This window comes from Onychostruthus taczanowskii, unplaced genomic scaffold (assembly GCF_017590055.1).
Source record: "Onychostruthus taczanowskii isolate IOZ18803 unplaced genomic scaffold, ASM1759005v1 scaffold164, whole genome shotgun sequence".
In the NCBI taxonomy this organism is placed as follows: domain Eukaryota; kingdom Metazoa; phylum Chordata; class Aves; order Passeriformes; family Passeridae; genus Onychostruthus; species Onychostruthus taczanowskii.
This window is the reverse complement of record NW_024498840.1, coordinates 690810-697975: the sequence shown is the minus strand read 5'-3', so window position 1 is coordinate 697975 and position 7166 is coordinate 690810. Positions and strand designations below refer to the sequence as shown.

General features: G+C 47.2%; 1 long non-coding RNA gene across 1 annotated transcript; it reads right to left on the bottom strand.

Annotated features, from left to right (window-relative positions):
- Positions 1-480: 480 nt before the first annotated feature.
- On the bottom strand, positions 481-6335 carry LOC121333309. Its single transcript, XR_005952268.1, has 5 exons — positions 6282-6335; positions 5406-5523; positions 2771-2937; positions 1111-1218; positions 481-566 (listed from the first exon to the last, which is right to left on the bottom strand). It is a non-coding gene; the product is annotated as an uncharacterized LOC121333309 (long non-coding RNA).
- Positions 6336-7166: the final 831 nt, after the last annotated feature.

The following is a 7166-nucleotide window of genomic DNA, read 5'->3' as shown; positions in this document are numbered from 1 at the left end:
CTCCTCAGACCAGCAATATTCTTGGAACAATCTGTTTTACAGGAAGTTGTCCCTGCCCATGGAATGAGATGGTCTCTAAGGTCCCTTCCAACCCAAACCTCTCTGTTGTGGATTCTCTGAAGACCAACCAGCAAGAATCACCACCAGATTTTGTGCAGCTCCAAGATTTCCGGAGAAAATCAGCGCTGGAACATCAAAATGCTTCTTCTCACCTCACTAAACCTCTCGATCTGTTGAGTGCTCCTCTGCCATGGGGTGCTGAGCCTGCTCTTCCCTCTGGATCCATGCAGTGTCTCCTCCATCTGATTTGGGAGTTCTGGCTGCCTTTTCCTCCCCTCTCTGTGAAGCAAATAGGGAAAAGTTAATGACCTGTTGCTCAAGGAGTCTATGCCTTCCCCATTAATGGGTACACCCCACAGTCAGAGGTGTCCCCTTCCCAAAGACAGCACACCTGGAAAATCCCTTTTCCTGATGAACTGAGGCCCGTAGTGTGGCTGGAGAACATTACTTTGAGGTTGAACTAGATGACTTTAAGGTTCCTTCAAACCCAAACCATCACTCTGAGTCTATTTTGGAAGAAAATATGGAAGGAATTTTAAATTTTCAGCCTGGAAAGGGTTTTTCCCTTCTAGGCATGGCTTTGACAAAACGTGTTCCTCTACCCCTGTTTTAATTCTCCTCTCTTGCTTTTTTCCTCCCTCCTCCTTCCTCCCTCTTGATCTCTTAACAAAATCACTCTTTTCCATGGGCTATGGACATCTCCAAAGTTCAAAGGGACCTCAGGAGGTCTCTAATCCCACCTTCTGCTCAAAGCTCGGAGCTGGAGCCCAAATTTTGGATGTCCATATGAGCTCTGTGTTATAATGATGGGCACAGATGTGAGACCAGGCTGTGCTTGGGGCAAACCACAGAAAATTCCCACAGCAGTTTTTCAGCAGGAAATTCCCATTCATCCAAATTCATTGGACTTTGTGGGAGAATTGTGATTTTGAAGGAGCTGGACAGCAAAATCTTTAAGTTCAGACCCAAAAGCTTTGTTTCTTCTTTTTCCTATTGGTTATTCCACCCTTTCCTTCCATTCTGGATGCCTGTGATTTGTATCACTTTTACCTGGTAGTTATACTAAATTTTCCACTTCAATCAGGTGACTCCTGCATTTCTGACTCCATTTCACAAAAACTTCCACTCAGTGAAAAAACTTGGACCTTTCTCTCTCATCTGGAACAAAAGCAAAGAAAAGTCCACGAGGACACTTCATTCCACGAGACAGGAATTTTACTTTTTGGACAGCTTGGGTTGCTGTCAAGAAGAAGGGGAGGCTGGCTGAGACAGCTCAGGGAAGCTTTGGAAGCTCATCCAAAGGCTCCAAGCTGGCAGTGCATCCCCAAATCCTTGCATCCTCTGCCAACGTCGTGAGGATGGGATCTTTCAGGTCCCCTCAAAGAACTGAATATGCAGTTCCCAAAAAGCCTGAGGTCTCTAATTCTCCTAGGCTCCTTTTGAAGAATCCCAGCCTTTTTTTTTTTCCCCCTTTTTTTCATTCTGCTTCAGATAACCAGAGTGGGCCCCTTGCTCATTGTTCTCTGTGTCACCTCCCACCAAGAAAAGCGAAGGAGAGGGGAGGGAAAAAGCCACATGAAGATATTAAAACAAGCAACTGGAATGTCTGCAGACTAGTGGGAGAGTTTATTCCTAATTCACATATCCCTATTTACTGTTGGAAGCAGCTCTTTAGCTATTTATGGCATTCTGAGTGAGCAATCACTCCTGGTTCCTGCTCAGCCTCAGCTGGAGGGCTGGCCCATGTGGCTCCTGCTGTACTTCAGTGTACTCTAAAAGAGAGTGTACAGAAGTGAGCAGAACTTTTGGGATGGGCACATCTGGTCCCCACGTGGAAGCCCAGCCCGGGGGAAAGGCTGCTGGCAGGGAAAAGCTGCATGCTGTGGTTCTAGGAAAGCTTCTTTCACTGATATATTTAATGATATATAGGCACATCCATTATGTACGTGTGTGTAAATATACACAGAGATCCATCTTGGGCAAGAAAGAGCTCCCAGTGTTTTCTTTTCTGAAGCTGGCAGACCCCTGGGCAGCACTGATTTATTGCAGAGTAGGGATGCTCTTCCCTGTGTGCTGCTGCGGAGCAGAGAGGAACTCCAAAACCCCTGGAGTTTGTCTCCTAAAAGCAGAATCAGAACAGCCTGAGTTGGAAAGGACCTCAAAACTCATCCCATCCCACCCATGCCATGGGCAGGGACACCTTCCACTATCCCAGGTTGCTCCAAGCCCTGTCCAGCCTGGCCTTGGACACTTCCAGGGATCCAGGGGCAGCCACCGCTTCCCCACAGCCTTCCCACCCTCCCAGGGAAGAATTTCTTCCCACTATCCCACCTAAACCTTCTCTGTGCCAGTGGGAATCCATTGTCCCTTCTCCTGTCACTCCATCCCTTGTAAATGATCTCTCTCCAAGTTTCTTGTGGTTTTCCCTCCTTGGAAAAGCCCAGAGCCTTCTCTTCGCCAGGCTGGGAAAAATGTGAGGTAACAGTGAAAAGAATATTTATGTGGAGTTTCTTTTCATTATGTCAATTTTCTAACCTTTCACACAGAGCACACATCCTGGTGAGGGGCAAGACCAGCCCTTTACCATCCAGGCTGTTCCCTGATGCCCCAAAACCAGAGCTGGCTGTGTCCTCTGGCCAGCAAAGTCTGTCCTGCCCTGCTCCCACGGAAAGGAGATGTTGGAGGTGCCTCCCCTTAATTTCAAACTCACCTTTGTGCACCTCCTTCCTTAACTCCAGACCTCCCACTGGCTCATTTTCCCGGGACAGAGCAAACGAAGCTTTTGGGATGTTAGAGCTGATCAAACTGTGTCTGCAGACGGTCACACGGGAAAGAGGCTGAGCTGGGAGCAGAGCAAGGGCTGGCAGCTGGAAAATACTGGGGAAAAAAATTAAAAATTGTGGAATTGGTGGAAAATATTACAAAATAACATCCAGTTCGTTCCACAGCCTGTGCCCAGCCTCGGCCCTCTTGTTTCAATGAAGACATGGAGGGGCTGGAGCATGTCCAGGGAATGGAGCTGGGAAGGCTCTGCAGCCCCAGGAGAGGCTGAGGGAGCTGGGAAGGGGTTCAGCCTGGAGCAAAGGAGGCTCAGGGGGCCCTTGTGGCTCTGCACAGCTCCTGACAGGAGGGGACAGCCGGGGGGTCGGGCTGTGCTCCAGGGAACAGGGACAGGATTAAGGGAAATGGCCTCAAACTGTGCCAGGGGAGGCTTAGACTGGATATTGGGAAAAATTTCTTCATGGAAAAGGTTGTCAGGCTTTATCAGGGGCTGCCCAGGCAGTGGTGGAGTCCCCATTCCCAGAGGGAATTAAAAGCCATATGGGTGAGGAGAGGCTGTGGCAGTGCTGAGGGAATTCTTGGACTTGATGGTCCTAGAGGGCTTTTCCCACCTAAACAACTCTATGGCTTACATAGATTTAAATGATTTAAATAGGTTTTTAGTGATTTAAACCATTTTTCCCTCTGCTTTTTCAAAGTCCCTGAAAATGATCCCTCAATAAGGCTGTGATAAATGCCAAGGAGTCTCAAGTGTGTGCATTAGAAGCTGCCATTTTTAGAAACAAGCAGGAAAAATAATCCCAATAGAAGCTCAAATCCTCTATTTTCCTCTAGCAAGCGCCAGAATGGTTTTCAACATTCCCTTAAAGTTTTACAAGTCAAATAATTCTCATCTAAAATACCATATTTCCTCAGCACCTACTGATACAGAACATGCTGTTTAAATAGTGAACAACACAGAATCATTAGGGCTGGAAAAGACCTCTAAGGGCATCAATTCCATGCATGATTTCCTGCTGGCTTTTTGCAGGGGCAAGAAAATGGTTCCATAAGGGCATTAAAGGGAACATTTCCCGAGTATTTGGGGGGGTTTTATACTGCAAAACACCCAGTAAATGACACAGACAACCTGTTGTTAACAAGTTCCATAAGAATTACATTTTCTTTTCCTTAGATCAGGCCATAACTCTTGAAACAGAGAGAAATTTATTTGGCTGAAAATGAAAATAGGGACCAGGGTTTGAGTGAAAGGTTCTTAGGCTGAGCTTTCATGGAATCCTTTGGGCTGGGAGGAATCCCAAAGCTCATCTTATCCCGCCCCCTACCATGGGCAGGGACACCTTCCATTATCCCAGGTTGCTCGAAGCCCCATCCAGCCTGGCCTTGGACACTTCCAGGGATCCAGGGCTTTGTTAATAAGCAAATTTCTTTTTATTTTCAAAGAGCACAGAAATTTTCCCACTTTTTTTTCCTAGCGGGAAATTTGACCCAGCCAAAAGCAGAAGCAGTTGGATCATGCAGAAAGAACATAAAACTTGAAAAAAATATCAGGTTTCCAACCCCCTGCTCGATGCTACACACAAATCTGGGAATCAGCAGTTTGCAAGATAGAGAAACTCCTGGGGATCATCCAAAATAAAATCCATTTTCCTATTAAAAATGGGCTGAAAATAGAGCTGCAAATCCACCCCTTTTGAGAACTGGGCTGCAGTTGGGGTGAGACTCCCCAAATCCGGATCTGTGGCCGACCATTTTGATGTGGGAACCCGGACCAGACCTGTTTCATAACGCTGCTTCAGATGTGGCTGGAAAACTGCCGCAAGTGACAGATTCTCCAATGTTTTCCTGGTTTCAAAATGGCTGCAAGTCCTGGTTGGAGCCGAGGATCACGAGTCCCACTGGCAGAATCTGTCAGCATCGAGTCTAGGAGCATTTTTCATCACAGTCACAAGGCTTTCTGAAACCCCATTCCCAACCAAACTACACCATGGCAGTCTTCCATCACTTTCTTGGGGATTGCTTGAAGCATAAAGCTTTGCATCTTTTTGGAAAATCTGGTTTTGGGGGAGTTTCCTGTGTTTCCTGCTTGGCTCCCCTTCCAGTAACTGCTGTTAATGTCCCAGGCTGGTTTGAAAGATGCAAAATATTCCCATTTGCAAATGGAGCACGTTTTAATTACTCCCAGCATTTGGCCTGGAAGGGGAGAGCCGAACTGAAGGAGATTTAGATAAAATATTGGGAAGACATTTCTTACTTTGAGGGGGCTGAGGCCCTGGCACGGGGTGCCCAGAGATGCTGTGGCTGCCCCTGGATCCCTGGCAGTGTCCAAGGCCAGGCTGGATGGGGCTTGGAGCAGCCTGGGATAGTGGAAGGTGTCCCTGCCCACGGCAGGGGTGAACTTTGAGGTCCCTTCCAACCCAAACCATTCCAGGATTCATATTAATCAGATAAGAAAAGGAATTGCTTGAGGTACCAAACACACAAGCCAGGGTATGATGGCAAAAAATAAACCTAAAGCACTGTTTGGATTATAGGAATGTGCTGCATAACTCAGGGAACTTTACCTGGGAGCCTTTTCTCCACCTTGGGTCGTTCCTCTCTTGCCTCCATCCCCAGCCTCTCTCTCTCTGCAAGCAGGGCCTTTGCCAAAGAATACTTCCAGTCATATCTGAAGGATAAGGCCTGCAAAGCAATGGGGCATTCAAATAAAGATTGGAAATAATTTCCTTACAGGAAGGAGCTATCCCAGTTTGTCTTCCTTTCCCTTTGATTGTACAGCTCAGATCAGGGAGAGTCAGGAAATTACATCGTCTTAGGAAAAATAGTAATAATACCAAAAAATTAAAAAGCAAAGAGAAGAATATCAAGGAAAAGGAAATTTTTTCATTTCCTGCCAAAACCAATCCCACAACTTCAAGTTTCAAAGGCCTGGTTACCATTTATTTTTTTTTCTTTTCTTTTCTTTTTTTTTTTGGTAATGTTTTACAATGACAAATTCCACTTTGGACATGCACCTTGTTTTTAAACAAAACTTGGGCCACTATAAGAAGGAGGAATATTTTCATCCAGTTTAGTATTTTAATATTAAAAGTGGGTGGATAGACAGTGTCAAACCAAAAACCAACACCTGACCCACGACAAATCCCAAGCGCTGCTGAGAGGAGTAACTTGGCTCTGTGTATAAAATAATCATCTTTGGTTTTGGAATGGTTTGGGTTGGAACCTTAAAGCCCACCCAGTGCCCCTCCCTGCCATGAACAGGGACACCTCCCTCTATCCCAGGGTGCTCCAAGCCCCATCCTCTGAGCCAAAGCAACCTTTTCTAGGCAATAAAACAGGAAAAAGATGAAATGCCACGAAGCACATCGTGCCTGAACACAGGATCTGTGATTCTGCAGTCATTTTTTGGTCAGCCAGCACGGACAATCCTGCTGTCTTACCTCTGCTCCTGACGACACTTGGTGGGAAGGAGGGAGGGAGAGAGCCAAGTTTTCTGCTGGATGGGGCTGAATTATTTACTCTGTGTGTTAGGTTAGCCACACATTGGAATGACAGGCCCAGGTGGGTAAAACACTTTCAGCAACATGATTCATGTCTGGCTTTTGTAAGGAGATATTCCCTGACAGGCTGTACCATGCTCAGCTTAACTCCACCTGGACGGTCTTGGCACAGCTGATTTCCCACAGCTCTCACGGGAATTGGATTTTTCCATGGCAAAAGGCAAGTCAGGGTGTGCTGCACCCATCTGTATTTCAGAAAACACACACAGAGACCAGACATAGAGCAGCCCCCCGACTTTCTGACCAGCTTTCCTTAACCTTTCTCAGCTGTCCTGCACTTCAAAAATAGCCCCACAAACCTTTCCATGCTGTCTTGCACTTTCCGAGGAGAGGAATGGGGTCTGAGCACCCCAGCCCCGTGGAAGAGGGATGCCCCATCTCACAGCTCCTCTAAAACCCATGGGCAATCCCCCTGGCCATGTTCTTGGGTGTTTCCCTGGAAAAGAAACTCTCCCAGCTGTGGGATTTATCATCCAGGTGAGGGCTGGGCTTTGCTGGGTGGCCTGGGCTGAGACAGGCTGGGAGTGTTCACCTGGAGAAGAGAAAGCTCAAGAGACCTCAGCTCCCCTTCCAGGGCCTGAAGGGGATCCAAGAGAGCTGGAGAGGGGATTTTCACAAGCACTTTTTTAACTTTTGTCCTTAGGTGCTGTGACAGAGAGAGATGACACGACACAGAGCTGCTGTCCCCAGCCAGCTCCCAGTTCCTGTGCTCCTCTCCCAGCCCTGCTGCTGCAACCCACTGCCCAGACAAGCTCCTGATCACTC